The sequence below is a fragment of the Mesoplodon mirus genome (genome assembly GCF_964341445.2).
Source record: "Mesoplodon mirus genome assembly, chromosome: 5".
NCBI lineage: Eukaryota > Metazoa > Chordata > Mammalia > Artiodactyla > Ziphiidae > Mesoplodon > Mesoplodon mirus.
In genome coordinates this window covers 45269195-45289749 of record NC_138980.1, presented here as the reverse complement: position 1 = coordinate 45289749, position 20555 = coordinate 45269195, and the positions used below count along the sequence as shown (strand labels likewise).

Genomic DNA, 20555 nt, shown 5'->3' with positions numbered 1-20555 from the left:
GCAGCCAGCCCTTTCCACGGGCTTTTGGCCAAGCCCTGGCCACCCAGTGAGCACCAAGCCCTGGGTGGGCAGTGGGGACTTCAGGACAGACAGGATCTGCTGTCATAGATGGCGGAGGGGGCTGTGCAGGGGCCGGAGTGGACTGGGGAGAAGCAGCAGTGCTGAGAGACCAGGAGGAGTTGCCAGCCTCCAGTCCCAGCCGCACTGGCACCAAGCAGGGTGGTCTAGCGTAATCCTCATAATTCACATCTGCCCAGCCCCTGAGCGCCTCCTGTTGCTCCTCCGTAAACCAGGCTCCACTCTCCAGTCTTGCGAGGCCAGCCTCCTGCCCCTCTGTTTTCTCCCTCATCCATGTAGCTCTGGCTACACAGGCCTCCAGGGTTCTGTGGATCCCGACTCACTACCACCACCACCTCCTCCAGCCGAGGTGCCAGCTGGCCCCTCTGCCTGGCATACTCTTCCGCCTGGGATACTCTTCCTCCTGGCATCCCAAGGCCGGCCTTCAGGACTAGCTCTACCCTCCCTCCTTGCCTGACTACCTGTAAGAAAAAGCCTCAGATTTCAGGTCCCCCAAAGCCTGAGTTCCCTGCTCTTGCCAGGTCTGCCCCCACTCAGCAGGAGAGGCTGAACCCCACCTGGCTAGTTCCCCTGTCGGTCAAACCAGCTGCATGCCACCCAGTCCTAAGCTAACAGATTTCATTTCCTTGGTTTTTTGTGTTTTGGTTTTGGCCGAGCCCCACGGCTTGCAAGATCTCAGTTCCCCAACCAGTCCTAACCACTGGACCGCCAGGGAATTCCCTCACTTTCTTGTTATTCAAGTAAGCCCATCACGTCCTCCCGAGGGAAGCAGGGGCACCCCACCCTCTTGTTACTACAAAGCCTGCCTCCCACAGCCTCTGGCTGTCACCCGGCTCCTAAGTGCACCCCTCATGTGGTCCTGCATGGCCAGCTGTGTCTTCCCCCCACCCCGCCCGGGGTTGTGAATATATGTAACTAGCAGACCACTCTCTACCTCACCCGTTCAGTGTTGGGTATTGTGTGTTTGGTTATCTTGTACTATTTAGCATGAGGGATCCTTCCTTCCCTAATGGGGTGAATAAGAGGCAAATAGAACACCACCGTGCTCTCAACACCCAGTTTAACTCACTCCATGGTGCCCAGTACTGAGGCCATGATCTTATTATCCCAGTGAACCTACTTCCTGTCTGCCTCCCCTGGGGCAGGAGCACCATTTGCTACTGGATGCCGGGCCCCTGCTTTGAAGTGGACATCAGTACATGTGACATCCTCCCTGGTTCCCTGAGCTGAAGTGGGGAACTGGGGAAGAGTCCCACATTTGATACGTTTCCAGCACTTGTGTGAGTCCCTGGTTAACAGAGCCATTATTAGAAATTGTTACACCAACTTTCAATTTAGTATATGATATTAAAAATAAAAACAATAAGTATGCGAAAGTTATCAATTCCTCATTATTTCACTACATCATACTTTTCTCTGTGCTCTTGAGAGTATCCCTGACCTTTGTATCTGATGGTGAAAAGACTCTGTAGTGATACACATCTCTTCCCATGTAGTGACTTCCTGCTAACAGCTTGAAACTGGCCATGGGGGGAGTACAGTCAATTCTGCTCTAACACTAGTTTTGAAAACAAAAATTTGTTCCAACATGATGGATACATAAGGGAAGGATTTGAGCGTAATTTGATGGAATGTGGTATTGCTTATGCAGGATTTGGTCTGTAAGAAACACGGAGTGAATGCAGGAAATAGCACCCCACTGACCAGAGCCACATGGGAATATACAACCCGTGCCCCCCCCACACACACACCCTCAACATCTACACTCCCTGAGCTGTTAGGAGCCACCCTGCCCTCCCCTGTCTGGGATGACAATGTCCCATCTCATTTCAGCAAACCCCCTCCTGGTACCTCTCAGAGACACGAAGGCTACAACCTTCCCACACCACATCCACACATGAACCTCAGGTCTTTTCCAAGGTCAAGTGCCACATGTGCTGTAGTATTCATGTCATCTTAGGGTTTAACGTGTGTATAATGGTGCTATCAGTTTTTAGTAAACGCCTATCTTTTTAAAATGTGTTACTGACACAGTTTTTTTTAATTAATTTATTTTATTTATTTATTTTTGGCTGCATTGGGTGTTCATTGCTGCACGTGGGCTTTCTCTGGTCGTGACAAGCGGGGGCTACTCTTCGTTGCGGTGCGTGGGCTTCTCATTGCAGTGGCTTCTCTTGTTGCAGAGCATGGGCTCTAGGTGCACAGGCTTCGGTAGTCATGGCTTGCAGGCTCTAGAGCGCAGGCTCAGTAGTTGTGGTGCACGGGCTTAGCTGCTCCGCAGCATGTGGGATTTTCCCAGACCAGGGCTCGAACCCGTGTCCCCTGCACTGGCAGGCAGATTCTTAACCACTGCGCCACCAGGGAAGCCCTTGACACAGTTTTTGAGTGTGGTGTCCTGACTCCTTTTTTCCATGAGCCCTGTGGTTGGTGTGAAGAACATAGTCATTTTTAAGAATATGTCAGGGAAGAACTGGCTGCTTTCACCCCCCAGGAAGAGATTGCTAAATATCTCCTAGCTCACCAGTGATGAATGGCATAGCAGTCTGGGTCTGGGTGGGAGGACAAGGAAGACAGTCCAATTGTGAGAAGCATTTTGTTCTTCCAGGGAGCCAGCCTGGTCCTGGGCCCGCTGAGCACCCGGCAGTCAGGATGTGGCAGGGGATGACAGACGAGCAGCCCCACCACCAGCAGGAGGTGGCAGCTGAGCACAGCATGGCCAAGACCCCAAAGCCAGAGGGGGAACAGGGCATGCCTTGTGCAGGAGTGGCTGTGGTGAGTGATGTTTGCTGCTCAGGAGGATACAGCCAGTTCCTCACTTGGGGAGTGGCCAGTGATATTAATGAAGCTGAAACTGCATGTGACCTCTGACCCTGCTGGAAGGGCATGAATGCATCCAAGGTGACCCAGCCAAGAGCTTTCACAGCTGCATCATTCAAGGGTGGTGAATAGCCAGAAGCAGACTGTGTGTCCATCCATGGGACAAGGGACAAACAGATAAAGGAAGGATGTGCCATGTGTGATTCCCACAAATCAGGGAAGGTGGGGTATGGGGTTTCGGGGGAGAAGAGTAGCCAGAGAGAGGGATGCAGGAAGGCGATTTCAACAAGACCCAAGCACTTTCACCTCCTGCTGCCTGGGGAGCAGGAACCTGGAGGGGAGGGAAGGATGACTGGGGGGATCTTCCTGCGCCCGTGTGATCTCTTTCACCCTGTGTCCTTTATGCCCCCAGCATGTGAAGAGCAGAGGCTTTTCCACACAACCAGTGTGATCCCCCTTCCCAGGGTGGACTTTGAGAAAGGCTCCTCCAAAGAAGATATATAAATGGCCCACAAGTACGTAAAAAGATGTTCAACATTACTAATCAGTAGGGAAATGTAAACCAAAACCACAATGAGCTCCTACTTCACACCTATTACAATGATAGTATTTTTTTAAAAAACAGACGATAACAAGTATTGGTGAGGATGTGGAGAAATTGAAACCCTTGTGTATTTCTCACGGGAATGTAAAATGATGCGACCATGAGGGGAAAATGTCTGGCAGTTCCTCAAAAAGTTAAACAGAATTACCATATACTCCACCACTTTTCACTCTGGGTTACATACCCAAAGAAAGAGAGATTGTAGATAAACAATGGGGCTAAATAGCAATGTTTTCACCCAAGATAAGGCATGAATTAGGTGTAGGTTTGCCAGAGTTAGCAAAGAAAAATACAACTAAATTTGACTCAGATAAACAACAACAACAAAAATTTTTAGCATAAGCGTAGTCCATGCAATATTTGGGACATGCTTACACTAATAAATTTTATTTGTTCCTTATGTGGGATTCATGTTTGACAGGGTGTCTTATGTTCTATGTGACATTTCTAACTGGGTGAGGACAGAGAGATAATCTTCATTATTATCTTTAAAATAATCTCAAAAAAGAAGGGAATGATTCCTCCAAAAGTTAAACATAGAGTTTGCATATGACCCAGCAATTCTACCCCTAGGTGTAGACCTGAAGACTTGAAAATAGGTGTTCAAACAAATTGTACACACACGTCAGAGCAGCACTGTTCACAGTAGCCAAAAGGTGGAAATGACCCAAATGCCCATCAATAGGTGAATGGCTAAACAAAATGTGGTTCATCCATACAATGGAATATTATTCAGCCATAGAAAGGAATGTAGCACTGACATGGCTACAATGTGACGAACCTTGAAACCATTATCCATTATGCGCAGTGAAAGAAGACAGACCCAAAAGACCACATAGTGCATGATTCAGTTTGTATGAAATGTGCAAAACAGACAGCAGATTGGTGGTTGCCAGGAACAGATTGAGGTGGATGAAGAGTGGAGAGTGACTGCTAATGAGTATGAGATTTCTTTATGGGGTGATGAAAATATTCTGGAACTAGATAGAGGTGATGGTTGGCTGTGAGCAAAGATTAATGGTAAAACGACACAAGGGATATTTTGGGGGTGACGGAAATATTCTAAAACTAGATTGTCATGATGTTGTAATATCTTGTAAATTTATGAGGAATCATTGATTTGTATACTGAAAACAGGTAAATTTGATGGCATGTCAATGATATCTCAATAGAGCAAAAAATGGCATATGGAAATACATGCAAATATAGTTGTTTGCATATATGTTTCTGAACAAGCAAACAATGTGCTTTGGGAATGCCCACACTGACAGGTCTTTGCTTCCTTTTGCTCCCTCCCTCTCTGGCTCTGTATTTCCAGCATCTCACGGAAGGCCCAAACAGCTCAGTTCCACTTGCAGTTGAATTAATAAAGATCAGTAATGAGAAGGTGGATTTCACACACCTCACCTGGAGGTGCCCAGCCCAGGGCTCAGCAGAGGTCAAGGAAAAAGCTAATGACGTGAGCTCTGCCACGCAGATTCCCTAAAGCCAGCTCCATGTGATGCTGCTTCTGTGCATGGTGTGTCCTGCTCTTTTGCATCATGAAAATGTCCAAGGAATTTCGCAGCAGTGTAGAGTGCAGACACACTTGGGCAGAGGACTTTCCGGTTGTTATTTGCGATTACAGTCCACGGCAGAGTGAATGCTGTTTGCAGATGCAACAACCATTTCTGGGGTCTGTTAGTGTCCTGTAGCTGCTATAATGTAGGACCACAGACTGAGTGACTTAAAACAACAGAATTTCTTCCCTCATGGTTCTGGGAGACTGAAATCCAAAATCAAGGTTTGGCAGGGTTGGTTCCTTCTGAAGACTGTGAGGGCGAATCTATTCCATGCCTCTCTCCCAGCTTTTGGTGGCCTCTGGAAGTCTTTGGCTTACCTCGGCTAATTGATACATTGCTCCCATTCTTACTGACTAGGGTCCTTGGACTCTTTAATCAATAGAAATTGATAAGAGGCCAGATGAGAAATTCAGGCAAGGCTTTAGAGGGAGCAAGAACAAAAAACAGGTGCCTTTGCTCACTCCCTGAGCTGGGGGTTAAGGGGCTTCCTTACATGGGGTGAGGGGGGTGGTGGGCAGATCAGTGGGTTGGGCAGGAGGTGTAGTTTAGGTAGTCTTCCCACTCCCTTGGTGGTACTCTGTGCAGGGATCCTGGGCAGTACCCTGCTTTTGCTCCTGGCACGTCAGAACTGGCAGTTGGTCTGTGGCCTTTTGGTATCTTATTGTTTATAATTGCCTCTACTGCACATGCGTGCAGTTATTTTAGTCCCTTATAGTTTCTTTGTATTCTTTTGCTCCAGGAGAACTTTGTCCAGGCACAAGCATGCAGTAAAGGGTCCCAGGTCCCAGTTCATCTCACAATCTCTGCCTCCATCATCACATGGCTTTCTCTCCTCGTGTGTTTGTGTGTGTCCAAATTTCCCTCTTCTTATACGGACACCAGTCCTATTGGATTGAGGGCCCGCCCTAATCCAATATGACCTCCTTTTATTTTTTTTTAATTTTTTTAATGTTATTATTTTTTTAATTAAATTAATTTATTTTGGGCTGTGTTGGGTCTTTGTTGCTGCGCCCGGGCTTTCTCTAGTTGTGGCAAGCAGGGGCCACTCTTGATTGAGGTGCATGGGCTTCTCATTGCGGTGGCTTCTCTTGTTGTGGAGCATAGGCTCCAGGCGCATGGGCTTCAGTAGTTGTGCTGTGCGGGCTCAGCAGCTGTGGCTCGTGGGCTCTAGAGCGCAGGCTCAGCAGCTGTGGTGCATGGGCTTAGTTGCTCTGCGGCATGTGAGATCTTCCCAGACCAGGCCTTGAACCCGTGTCCCTTGAATTGGCAGGCGAATTCTTAACCACTGCGCCACCAGAGAAGTCCCTGATCTCATTGTAATAACTGATTACATTTGCAAAGACCCAAACCCATTTGGACTCGTGATCCAAATAGGATCATATTCTGAGATTCTGGGTGGACATGAATTTTAGGGGGATCCTATTCATGCTGGCACAGGGACCTTTCAGCAAATAATCTTAAGTTATTTCTTAGGCCCTTCCCAGGAAGGGAGTAATATCTATCTAAGTTGAAGTCTGTGCATAAGTCCAATTTGTCACTTCCTTGGCCTAAGTTAGGTTTGCCCCACTGTGTCATTCTGATAGCCTCAGAGTACAGACCACAGCAAGTGAAGGGCTGGGTGTGGGTGGGGGCTTGGAACCAGGCTTAGGGGTCCCAACCCAGCTTCACATCTGGGGCAGTGCCAAGCAATCTGGACTTCGTTTTCCTTGTCCATCACATAAGGATAGTCATAACCCCACCCTCCTACATGCTGCTAGGACTAAACAAGGCGACGGGTGCGTGTAGAGAGTTCGACTCTGGGCCTGGCGCAGGAGCAGCACCCAGGAAACCAGAGCTGGTTCTGGGCTCCTTTCCCATGCCTCCACTTCCTGGGTCTCCTTCCAAAATCCGGAATCTGGAGAATGTGGGCCTCTTGTGCTGCCAGCAGCATCTCATACTGGGCTCCCACAACTGATAGCTAATATTGTGGGTCAGTCATGAGCTGCAACTCAAGAGGGTGCCGGGATTCAATGAAGATTCCTGCAGAGAATGGGGTCCCACTGAACCTTGTGGCCTGAGAAGGCTTCCCCCCTCCCCATCTCGGTTCCCTGGGCCACGCTGTGCTCCCCTGGAAGGTTCTAGAGTCCATCTGAACTGGGGATGGATTCTGTCTGTTCTGTGTATGCCCGTGGCACCCTGGCAAGTGTATCTAGGACCATTTCTCTGTCCTCTCACTGCCTGCTTCCAAAGGTCCTAAGGTCCTCACATTATCGCATTATGCATCTTAAGCATTTTTACCCCCTTGACCCAGTGTGCTCTATAAGTTCCCCCATTTCACAAATGAGCAGCATGGGCTCAGTGAGGGGAAGCACAGAGGAGCAAACTGGCAAAAGCAGAGCAGGACAGAGGCTCAAGTGGGCCTTGCCTTAACAAGGATGTAATGAAGCCCACCCAACCAGGACCAAGGCCAAGATCAAGGTCAGGTCCTGCCCCTCCAACCTCCCTCCCACCCACACACCAGGCCTGGTGCCACCTCCTGGCCTTTGCCCAGGCTGTGTCCACTGCCTGATGGGCCCTTTCCCCAGTGTTATTCCAGGGTTTCTCTGCCCTGGTACTACTGACTTTTGGGGCCAGATCATTCTTTGCCATGGGGGGCTGTCTGTGCTTTATGAGATGCTGAGCAGACCCAGTAGATGCCAGTAAAACCACCCTCAGTTGAGAATGACTGGTTTAGAGGATCCCAAGCTTCTCACTTTGCAAACCAAATCCTTGGTTTTTGCACACAATACCCACCCCCTAAGAAAGCCATGTTTGGAAAGATGTCATCACACTATGGGTTCTTTCAAGTAATGATTCACAGCCAATTTTTATCAGCTGTCAGCCACCAGGAGAGTCAACAGGATAGACTATCAACTAATAAACTGAGACAATAATAACTAATAATCAACTAATAAACTGAGTGATGGGAATATAGAAATGCCCTTTGTCAACCACCAGGAAGGTAGCTGGTTCAGACAGGATCATAATAGACACTAAGGCTGATGATAGGAGGAGTGGAAAGAACAGGTGATTGGTGTAGACACAAAAGATCTGCTCGCAAAATACCTACCAGTGACAAAAAGAAAAACAGAGCCTCATGGTGGAGGCCCTTGTTGTCAAGGCATGAAATTAGGGGACACAAGACCACCCTCACTTCTTTTCTTTTCATATTTATTTATTTGGTTGTGTCCAGTCTTAGTTGCGACACGTGGGCTCTTTAGTTGCAGCAGGTGAGCTCCTTAGTTGCAGCTTGCCAGCTCCTTAGCTGTGGCATGCGAACTCTTATTTGCAGCATGAATGTGGGGTCTAGTTCCTGGACCAGGGATCAAACCCAGGCCCCCTGCATTGGGAGCATGGAGTCTTAAGCACTGTGCCACCAGGGAAGTCCCAAGACCACCCTCACTTCTGACACCAACTGCAAGTTTAGGAGTCCTAAGACCACCCTCTGGTTCAATAATTTTCTTGAAGGATTCACAGAACTCACTGAAAATAATTATACTCACAGTTACAGTTTATGACAGTGAAAGGATGTAAGTTAAAAACAGCCAAGAGAAAAGTCTAGGAGAAATCCAGGCATGGGTTTCCAGAAGTGCCCCCCTCCCCACACAGTGCAGTCAGGAAAGAGTTATTTTCCTGGCAATGATGTGTGACAACCCACATGGTGTACTGCCAACCAGGGAGGCTCATCCAAGACTCAGTGTCCATAGTTTTTATTGAGGGGTCCAAGGTCAACTGTCCATGTGGCTGACCTTTAGTCTCCAGACCATCTGGAGGTCAAGCTGAGACCATATGGCCTGAGGCCCCCATCATAAATTAGACTATTTGGTGTGGTCCAAGGTTCCAGGTAAACAAAGACACTCTTCTTAGGCAGGACATCCCAGAAGTTTAAAAGGCACCTCCAAAGAGTCAATGGCAAAGGCCAGACTCTCTTTGAATCAGGTTCAATTCTTTACTACACACAAGATAACACCCAGTAGAGGGACCAGATGCCAGGGGGGCCTCCTGATGTGGTGTCCTGAAAAGAGTACATTACTGATTCTGTGGTTCTGCCAAGAATGTAGGGCCTGACCCTGGGCATAAGGATATACTGATAGCTCCAGATTGAGGGTCATCTACAGAATGAAAAGTCTGTATTCTTTTTTCCCAACAGCTTTATTGAGATATAATTCACACACCATACAATTTGACCATTTAAAGGGTCCAATTCAAGGGTGTTTTTAGTATATACACATGTATGTGTGACCATCATCACAATCAATTACAGAACATTTTCGATTGGCTCAACATTGTAAATCAACTATACTTCAATTAAGAAAATAAAATTTTTTAAGTATTGTAAAAGAAATGATTGGCACAGCAATGTAAATCAACTATACTTCAATTAAAAAAAAAGAAAAGTAACAGGCTTCCCTGGTGGTCCAGTGGTTAAGAGTCCACCTTCCAATGCAGGAGACACAGGTTCGATCCCTGGTCAGGGAACTAAGATCCCACGTGCTGCGGGGCAACTAAGCTGGCATGCTCTAGAGCCCATGCATCACAACTAGAGAGAAGCCCCCGTGCCACAACAGAGATCCCACCTGCCACAACTAAGACCCAACACAGCCAAATAAAAAATTAAATAATTTTTTAAAAAGTATTGCAGAACATTTTCATCACTTCAAAAAGCAACCTCATACTCTTTAGCTATCATACCAGCCCTCCATCCTCCCACCAGGCCTAAGCAACCACTCATCTGTCTTCCATCTCTATTAAATCTCTATTTAAAACCATCAGAGCCATGAAGGCCAGGGAAAGATTGAGAAACGTTCTAGGCTGAAGGGGCAGCTGGAGTCCAGATGGAGGCTGGAGACTGCCCGGTGCTGCCGCCCTAGTGGTGGTGTTGGATTCATGCAGTGGCAAGCAGGCTTTGTAGGAGAGTGTCCTTGTTTGGGGGATAGCATCAGGGTGATAGGGCAGCATGTCTGCCAATTGCTCTGGGATGATTCAGAAAGAAAAATCGCTATGATGAGTGGAGAGGTAGAGAACAAGGAGCAGGGGGCAAACATGATAAAATTCCACCTTCGGGGAATCCAAGTGAAAGGGGGTTCTTTGGATGGTTTTTGCCATGTTTCTGCAAGTCTGAAATTATTTCAGAAGAAATTATGAAAATGATTTCAATTTTTATTTAATTATTTTAAGTTATTGAAAATTTTTAAAATCATTTAAATTTTTATTTTTCTTTATTTAAAGTATTTTTTAATTTAATAACTTTTATCAAATATATTAATATTACTTTTTCTCTCTTTCATTTTTCACATATATTTGCAACCATTGCAATGTAATCACTACTATATTGCATTTATTTTTTTTTAATTAATAGATTTTTTTTTAGCAGCTTTGAGTTTACAGAAAAGTAAACTGTAAAGTACAGAGTTCCCCTTGCAACAGTTTCCCCTATTATTAACATTTTGCACTGGGATGGTGTATTTGTTACAATCGATGAATGAATATTGATACATTACAATTAACTTAAGGCCACAGTTTACATTAGGGTGTTGTACATTCCATGGGTTTCCACAAACGCAAGATGTCATATATCCACAATTACATGATCCTACAGAATAGCATATTCTTTTTAAATTATTTTAAAAGAGAGAGAGGGGGAGAGAGGGAAGAAGAAAAGGAAGAAAAAAGTCAAAGTCACTCTCCGGGTCTTTCTCCCTCTCGCCTGTACTGGAGCCATCCCCTCTCCTGCCCACCGTCAAAGATCAGCTCGACAGCAATGGAGTGGGGAAAGAGGTGGTCAGACCTGGTACACTGCCCATCAGTCGTGTCACATTCCAGAATCCAACCTGAGCCAGGAGCCCCTGCCCCACCCCTTCCTGAGCCATCAGTCCCCAGAGGCCCCTCAGCCCCAGGAACCCACGTGGCAGATTCACTGTCCTTCTGTTTTATTTTAGATAGGACAATAAAAGCACACGCAACAAAGGAAAAATAGATTAATTGGACTCTATCGAAATGTAAAACGTTTGTGCATCAAAAGACTATCAAGAAAGTGAAAAGACAATGCACAAATGGGACAAAATATTTGCAGACCATATAGCCGATAAGAGATTAATATCCAGAATATATGAAGAACTGTTATAACTCAACAACAACAAAAAAGGACAAGCAACCTAATTTTAAAATGGGCAAAGGGGGCTTCCCTGGTGGCGCAGTGGTTGGGAGTCCGCCTGCCGATGCAGGGGACACGGGTTCGTGCCCAGGTCTAGGAGGATCCCGCGTGCCGCGGGGCAGCTGGGCCCGTGGGCCATGGCCGCTGGGCCTGCGCGTCTGGAGCCTGTGCTCCGCGATGGGAGAGGCCACAGCAGTGAGAGGCCCGCATACCACAAAAAAAAAAAATGGGCAAAGGACTTGAATAGACATTTCGCCAAAGATGATACACAAATGGCCAATAAGCACGTGAGAAGTTGCTCAAAATCCCTAGTCATCAGGGAAATGAAAACCAGAACCACATGAGATACCACCTCCCACCCATCAGGATGGCTATCAAAGCAACAGACACTAACAAGTGTCCATGAGGATGTGGGGAAATTGGAACCCTCGTGCACTGCTGGTAGGAATTTAAAATTGTGTGGTAGCTATGGAAAACAGTCTGGCAATTCCTCAATAAGATAAATATGGAATTAGCATATGATCCAGCAATTCTACTCATAGGTATATACCTGAGAGATCTGAAAACAGGGACTCAAACAGGTACACGCACATCCACAGCACTAGTCACAACTGCCAAAAGGTGGAAACAGCCCAAATGTCCATCAGTGGATGGAAGGGTAAACAAAATGTGGTCCATCCATACAATGGAGTATTACTCAGCCATAAAAAGGAATGAAGCACTGACACATGCTACTATATGGATGAAATCTAAAAACATCATGCTGAAAGAAAGAAACCAGACATAAATGGATAGATAGTGTATGATTCCATTTATGTGAAATATCCAGAACAGACAAATCCACAGAGACAGAAAGCAGATTAGTGGTTTGGTGGTGGGGGGGCGGCAGGGGGCATGCTTCAGCAGGGGGCGGGGAGTGAATGCTCATGGGGATGGGGTCTCTTTTTGGGGTGATGGAAATGTTCTAAAATGGACTGTGGTAGTAGTTGCCCAGCTCTGGGGATACACTAAAAACCATTAAATTGGACCCTTTAAAATGGGTGAATTGTATGGGATGTGAATTGTATCTCACTAAAGCTGTGATTCAGGAGAAAGAAGCCCCACGCACGGCTCTTTGGCAGGAGCACGGCTGGCAGGGAGGGTCTGGCACTGCTGGCCACAGCCAGGCCCTACGTGCCTCTTGGGCAGCAACCTAAAGCCTGAGAGGGAGCTGGTTAATTTGCTTTGGAAATTTGGATCTAGAAGTCCACCCTGGCTCCGGGTCCCTGTGCTGAGAATGGCTTCCCTGCCTCGGGCCTCCGCCCCTGCCCCTGGGATGCCAAGGTTTTTCTCCGTGGTACTGTTGCAGGAGTGACAGCTTCTGCTTGGCTCAGGGGGAAAATATGCTGAGATTCAGCATCATATGAACCTGGACAGGCCACAGGGGACGGTTCTGGTCTGTGCCGAGCAGGAGAGCTGGCTCCAGGCCAGCACAGCTCCGCAGACACAGGGGATCACTCAGAAGTGGAAACCCCAGGGCAGGAGCTGGAATTTCCTCTCTACCTCTGGTCATGCATGGGGTAGGGGGTGCGGGACCTCCACTCACAGAGCCTGGTCACCTTTTCCTACGTGCACTGCAGGGCAGCCAGGGGAGTGAGGGGAGGGGGGCAGGCGGGCGCACATTGACCTCTGCAACAGGGACAGATGAGGGGAGGTCATATTGGAAATTTGACTACTGGCTGCTTCCAGGATTCAAGGGAAGTAACTGCTAATGGGGATAGGGTTTCTTTGGGGATGAAACAATGTTCTAGAACTAGACAGAGGTGAGAGTTCCACAACATCTTGAATATACTAAATGCCACTGAGTTGTTCCCTTTAAAATGGTTACTCTTCTGGTATGTGAATCTCACCTCCATAAAAGAAAAAGAAAAGAGAAGAAAAGTAAAGGAAAAAATCCATCTTGCTGCTGAGGAACCCAGGGTGGCCAGGGTCTCAGAGGGACCTGATAAAAGAAATTTTCACCTATTGAAATATAAGAAAGTCATTCTGGCTTATACAAGAGTTAACTTGAATTTTATGCTAACTAACTGTGGCCTATCATACATACGTTGTACATCTGCTTTAATTATTTAAGAAAAGGGGACATTGACCAGAAGTAAAGAGTGTCCATGTTAAAAATAAAGATTAAGGGGCTTCCCCGGTGGCACAGTGGTTGAGAGTCTGCCTGCCGATGCAGGGGATGCGGGTTCGTGCCCCGGTCCGGGAAGATCCCACATGCCGCGGAGCGGCCGGGCCCGTGAGCCATGGCCGCTGAGCCTGCGCGTTCGGAGCCTGTGCTCCGCAACGGGAGAGGCCACAACAGTGAGAGGCCCGCATACCGCAAAAAAAAAAAAAAAAAAAAAAAAGATTAAATGCCCCTCTTCCTGGGATGCCAGTGCTCGTCCTCCTTTGACGATAAGACTCCCTTCCCAGGTGCAAGGCCATGCTAACTCGCTGGGTACATGCTGTTCTGTTCTTTTTTTTGAACCACTGAAGAAATGTAACCGTGACTTGTTTAATGTTCTTTGTTCTGACAAGATAGAAAACTGTGCTGAAAACACTGCTGCTCCGGAGCAGCTTCTCAGAGTAAGCTGGGAAGATGGCTTCCGGGCTAGTCCTTAGTTTGGCTCAAATAAAACTCTTTTCTAATCTTATTATAGATTGTTTATTGATAACAGACCCCTGTATAGGGCAACCATCCAGTGGAGCAAGTGACTTTTGGAGCCAGATGTAAGTTCAAATTCTGACTCTTGCATTTACCAGCTGTGTGACCTGTAAGGAGTCAAGCTTTCTAATTGCTTCGGATGTCAAGGGGAGATCACAACACTTCCTTGCAGACCAGTTTGGGGATTAAAACTTAATTTGGAGAGACTTTCCTGGTGGCACAGAGGTTAAGAATCCACCTGCCAATGCAGGGGACACAGGTTCGATCCCTGGTCCGGGAGGATCCCACATGCCACGGAGCAACTAAGCCCGTGCACCACAGCTACTGAGCCTGCGCTCTAGGGCCCGTGAGCCACAACTACTGAAGCCCGCGCGCCTAGAGCCCACGCTCCGCAACAAGAGAAGACACGACAATGAGAAGCCCGTGCACCACAATGAAGAGTAACCCCCCGCTCGCCACAACGAGAGAAGGCCCGTGTGCAGCAACGAAGACCCAACGCAGCCAAAAATAAATAAATATATTAATTAATTAATTAAAAAAAAATTTTTTTAACTCAGTTTGGAGATTCAACTACTGGCACAGTGCCTGGCATATAAAAAGCACTTGATAGAAAGGAATCATGTCCATCCAATGGAACACAATCCATGAAGCAATGAAAAGGAAAGAAATACTAACATGTGCAGTGATATGGACAGATCTCAAAATAATGATGCTAATTGAAAGAAGACAAAGAGTACTTACTGTACTGTTCCACTTATAGAAAATTCTAGAAAGTGCATACTAATCTAGAGTGACCCAAAGTGGATACTTGAGAAAGAAGGGGAGGGGCAGGTGGGAGGGATTAGGAAGTGTCCTGTTATTGTCTTGTTATTGTGATGTAACAAGAAATCTATATCTGGTCTTCATCCCCAGCTTCTGGCACAGAGCTCCTAAAACCCCTGTCATTTCCTAAGTGATAAGAGCAACAGGAGCATCTTTTGTTAAAATATTTGGTTTCCGTCCCCAGTTTCTGAAATAGGAGTGTCTTTTGTCGTTCATAACAAGCCACTTTCAACCACACCTGAGCTTCTGGTACTAAGGTGACTTCCAGAAAGCACCTAAAGATGAGGGCTGGTTGCCCTGGGAGCTACCCACACAATTAGAGGGTTGGACCTGTCAGTTCTAGCCCCCGACCTCCGGGGAGAGTAGAGGGGCTGGAGGCTGATACTGAATCACTAATAACCAATGATTTAATCGGTCGTGCCTATGTCGTGAAGCCTCCATAGAAACCCAAAAGGGTGGGGTCAGAGAGCTTCTGAGTTGGTGAACACGTGGAGGTGCTGGGAGGGTGACATTGTCCAGAGAGGGCACGGAAGTTCCGTGCTCCTTCCCACATACCTTGTCCTGTGCATCTCCTCCATCTGGCTGTTCCTGGGTCGTATCCTTTATTTAAAAAAACAAACAACAACAAAGTAATTGTAAAGTGTTTTCCTGAGTTCTGTGAGCCATTCTAGCAAATTGTTGAACCCAAGAAGGGGGTCTTTGGAACCCATGATGTATAACTGGTCTTTCAGAAATCCTGGAGGCCCAGTCTTGTGACTGGCACTGGAAATGGGGCCAGTCTTGTGGGACTGAGCGCTTCACCTGAGTGCTTCACGTTGGGGTTTGCGCTAACTCCAGGGGGGCTAGTGTCAGAGTTCCTTGGTGTGGAAAACCCACACGTTTGGTGTCAGAAGTGCTGCGGGTAGAAGACAGCAAACAGTTTTCTTTTAGGTCCTGAGGGACTTTTGGGGGGGTGACGGTTGTGTCCACGCTCTCGATTGCGGTGGTGGTTTCACAGGCGGATACATGTGTCAAAACTTAGCCAGTTGAATACATATGTGCAGTTTATTGTATGTCAGCTATACCTCAATCAATCTGTTTATATAAAACATACTTTTCTGGGCTTCCCTGGTGGTGCAGTGGTTGAGAGTCTGCCTGCCGATGCAGGGGACACGGATTCGTGCCCCGGTCTGGGAAGATCCCACATGCCGCGGAGCGGCTGGGCCCGTGAGCCATGGCCGCTGAGCCTGCGCGTCCGGAGCCTGTGCTCCGTAACGGGAGAGGCCACAACAGTGAGAGGCCCGCGTACCGCAAAAAAAAAAAAAAAAAAAAAGAATACTGCACATCGAGGCCTATTGTGTTTTTGTGCACTCATCTTGTATTCCCTGACTTTCTTCCTCCTCTTTGAAGTGCTAAAGTGTATTTATTTATTTATTTTATTTATTTATTTTTTTTTGCGGTACACAGGCCTCTCACTGTTGTGGCCTCTCCTGTTGTGGAGCACAGGCTCCGGACGCGCAGGCTCAGCGGCCATGGCTCACGGGCCCAGCCGCTCCGCGGCACGTGGGATCTTCCCAGACCGGGGCACGAACCCGTGTCCTCTGCACCGTGTCCTCTGCATCGGCAGGCGGACTCTCAACCACTGTGCCACCAGGGAAGCCCGCTAAAGTGTATTTATACTAGAAAGTTACTAATAGACTTAATATGAGAACTATGTGTTTGAAAAAGCAAGACTTTCTAGATAAGAAATCTCCAAATATTTTCTATTTTATGTTTTTATGACCTTCTTTATAAAGAGTGTTTCATGTGCAACACCTGCAGACAGAAATAAATCTACGTTTCCCTCAAACCCAATCGAATAAATCAGATACAAAATACAGACATGAAGCAAAGTATGATAGCAGCAGTGATTCTTGGGGGCAGCATGTGCAAAATCCAATCTTTTGCTATCTATTTACATCACAGTGGTCAGAACAGAAATGTGCCGAAACTCCCTTTCCCATTCCACTTGAACTGGTTCCCCACAATTGAAACAAACATCTCCTGTGACATTAAGTTGTCATCAGCTTGCGTGATCCCCAGTTCACTCAACCTTTTCTTCTTCATCTGGCCTTTTTGTGTGGAGGCAGCAACTAGTTCATTTACAATTTCGCAATTGCTTTCAACTCGCTCAGAAAGGTCAGTTCTCACAGAAAGCTCCATTTTACCAGTTGCACATTGAATCAGCTCTTCTAGATCCACTCTTTCAGCTACATCTGTCTCTCCACTTGTCTGAACTTTAAGTGCTTTATTTTCTTCCGTTTCATCTTGGGCATTTTCTTGCAGGTCAGAGAAAATTGTAGGTTTCACCAAGACAACACCATAACCTTCGTTATTATGTATGACATTATTCACCATGGATATTTTGGGAATGTCATAATGTTCATCTAAAAAGTCCTTAATGAGGATCCCTTCCTTGCAGTGATCCCTTCCTTGCAGTGGTGGATCCGATTGTCACTCAGGGTGCACTTACTCCCGGGATATATGTCTATACCTGCACTCTTGGCACCGTAAAAATCTGAGTCCCTCATTAAAAATTCTGCTGATGTTTGTACTGTGACTCCTGTAGTTTCACACTGCAGGACACAGTTTTCCAGTGTAGTCTTGCCACGGTGAATAATTAAGATTCCTTCCACGGCATCATGCTGAACAAATTTTATGCTTGAGATTTTAATATCCGCATCCGTACAATCCACAAAAGTGTCTCCTTTGCCTCCCTTTTCTATCACAATATCATCTGGTAGACCATACCCTTCCAACTCAATGGAGTCAGCAATGGAGAATGTACCATGTACCACGTACCACGTAATGGCCAGGACAAACAATAACAGTGTCGCCCTCATAGCAGGCATTTATAGCAGACAATGGATCACTATGGAACTGAATTTCTATTTCTTCCTTACAAGGCTCTGGACAAAGCTTATCCCGGGGCAGGGACTACAGCAGACCAGTCGTCATGGTGGAAGAGACCACGTGGGTGACCTCCTGGCCATTTGGATGGATGCCCTTTGCTTGTATATTAGAATTCTTCTGATAACCAAACATATCTCAACAAAGGATTCTCAGTGAGTTTTAGCTTTCATTTCAACTGTTCGATCTCTGAATACAATTTTAACCCTTCCAGCATGGAGATGTTTTCCTGCTCAGAATCAGAGTTACAATTTGACAAACAGCTTCTCAGATTTAAAAATTTCCTGTAACTCTCCTCACACTGAGTCAACAGATTTTTTTTTTTTTTTTTTGCGGTACGCGGGCCTCTCACTGTTGTGGCCTCTCCCGTTGCGGAGCACAGGCTCCGGATGCGCAGGCTCAGCGGCCATGGCTCACGGGCCAAGCTGCTGCGCAGCATGTGGGATCTTCCCGGACCGGGGCACGAACCCATGTCCCCTGCATCGCCAGGCGGACTCTCAACCACTGCACCACCAGAGAAGCCCAGAGTCAACAGATTTTGATAGTCAACAATAAGTCCTGAAGGAACTTGGTCTTCAAGAAGGTCATCATGCAATCTCAGTCGAGGTTCAACACATCTAACAAAATAATCATACTCATCCTCTTCTTCAGCTCAACTTCTCCAAATGTTCTGATAGAAAAACCTGATATGCTCAATTGCAAGTGTTGTCTGGTCAAATACTCCAGAATCATCAAACACCACCCACAGCTCCTGCAACCAGTGTCCCTTCAGATCAAGGAGCTCTTTCATACACTCCAAAGTAAAAGTGCTCACTTGAGATTCACAGAGGTACGGGTCCCATCAGCAAGCCTCACCACTGCCTTCAAGGCTGCAAAGTCCACATCTGTGACTGCAACCAGCACCTCGAACACATTAGCGTGCCAGACTGCCCGCCATCCAGATGACTCAAGGACCTTCTCTAAGAACTCAGCTGTGAATTCTTTTACCTCAGAGGCCTTGCAGTCAGCTAAAATGTGATCCTGATAAGCACTGAATCACTCACAGAACAAAAGTTGACTTTCTGGCACAAAACTTGGTAAACTAGTACCTGGTTTATCATGATCGCTACAATCACTGCATGAATCTTCATCTTCGAACAAACCTTTCTTGAGGGGCCCCGGCTCCTCTTCCACAGCCCAGCCGGTGCACTCGGGGTCCGGCGCCATAGCCTCCGACCCCAGCCCACCACCTGCCAGCAACCCGTCATCCATTTCAAGTTTCCGCGGGCGGCTGCCCAGCCCAGTAATGTGATGACACAGCTGCTTCTCTAATAAAGTTTTAAAGGTCACACTCTGTTTACACTTATTACAAAATACTGACCATATTCCCCTACATTTTTTTTTTTAAAGTGGAGATGTAGGAGAATGGGACACGGGACCAAGACTTTCAAGGAGGGGGAGACATCTGAGAACTTTGCTGAGTGGGACAAACGGGTCTGAAATGTACTCTCGGACTCTGCCCTGCCTGGGTCTGGGAGAAGCCAGCAGTCCTCAGATGCCCCTCTGAGCACAGCGATGTCACATAGTGCCCTGTCGACAGGAAGGAGTTCGTGCCTGCTCCAAAGAGCATGGAGAAGTGGGGAGGGTTGAGTCTAGATGCTTTGGATCATCTTGGAATAGGGGTACCCAGAGATCAAGCCAGCCTCCTCTCTTGGTCCCATGGGGCCCATCCCATCTCCTCAGGGCTGGGAGTGCACACAAGCCTGGTGAGGGCAGTGATGGGCAGGCGGTCCCCGAGCCAGCCATGTCCAGCCCGTCAGTTCTCAGGTCAGATACGGGCCCCAGGGCAGTGTCAGCGTGACCCTGAAGGCCTGCAGGCGCCTTGCCTGCACTTCTAAGCACATGCACCAGCTTTGCTATTCCACACTTGACAGCAGAAACGTCTGATAAGATGTCCCCAGAATCACCTCCCTGAAACCCCAGTTTGCTGGGTTTTCTCCTTCAGGGCAAAAGACACACCCTCCATGATCATCAGACCCCAGACTGCTGTTCAGCTTGTCTCCCTTGGGACCCCTAAACAGCCACGTTGTTGCTGGGACAGACCCCAGGCATCCCCTGCAGGCCACCCTTGGGGGACCACTCAGTGATGCACCCTCTGTACCCCTGCGGCTCCTTCTCAGCTTTCAGGTCCTGTCCAGTGCTTCATCACTGTGAAGCCCCTCCTGGGGTGCTCCCTCAGCTGGGTGGCTGTGCCTCAAAGTGAGTCCCCATAACATGTGCTGTCTGCACCCACCCACCTGACCTGGGGGCTGTCTGCAGCCACCCACCTGACCTGAGGGCTGTCTACACCCATCTACATCACCCAGGGCCATAACCCTTCAGACAGAGTGCCATGCGGGGCATTGTATCTGTCCTGGGAGGAGCTGAGAGTGCGAACTGAGGCCCTTCTTACCAGCACCAGAGCCCTCAGCATGGCTCAGAGTCAGACACCTCCAGGCACCGGTGTCTGGGGGGTCGGCACCTTTGTCTGTCCCTTGGGCTTCAACCTGGCCTTGATCATTCATTCTTGGAGTCTCCCGACAGGTGAGAGAGCAGGAACCTGCCTCAGATGGCACGCCAGTTCTGAGATCTGATGGAGGAGAAAACCGAGGGCCAGACAATTCAGTCCCACATGGGCATCCTGGCTGGTTCTGCCTTCTGGGCAAACAGGCTGGAAATAAAAGTGCCACAGTGAACGCTCTAGCTCTGCCAGTCAGGCTGTTTCTGTCCTGAGGAAGATGCCAGCTCAGTGCCAGGAATGTTCTGGACACGCCCTGGGCCAGGAGAGAACTAAAGAGTCACTAGGCCACCAGCAGCTCCAAGCACCCTCTGCTCTGTGGGTGGACTCACCTGACTCTGCAGGAGACTGGG

General features: G+C 47.7%; 1 pseudogene across 1 annotated transcript; it reads right to left on the bottom strand.

Moving 5' to 3' along the window:
• Window positions 1-16685: 16685 nt before the first annotated feature.
• LOC309805046 (SHC SH2 domain-binding protein 1-like) lies at window positions 16686-18917 on the bottom strand (annotated as a pseudogene). Its single transcript has 2 exons — window positions 18258-18917; window positions 16686-17803 (listed from the first exon to the last, which is right to left on the bottom strand). The product of its transcript is annotated as an SHC SH2 domain-binding protein 1-like (transcript).
• Between the last annotated feature and the right edge of the window lie 1638 nt (window positions 18918-20555).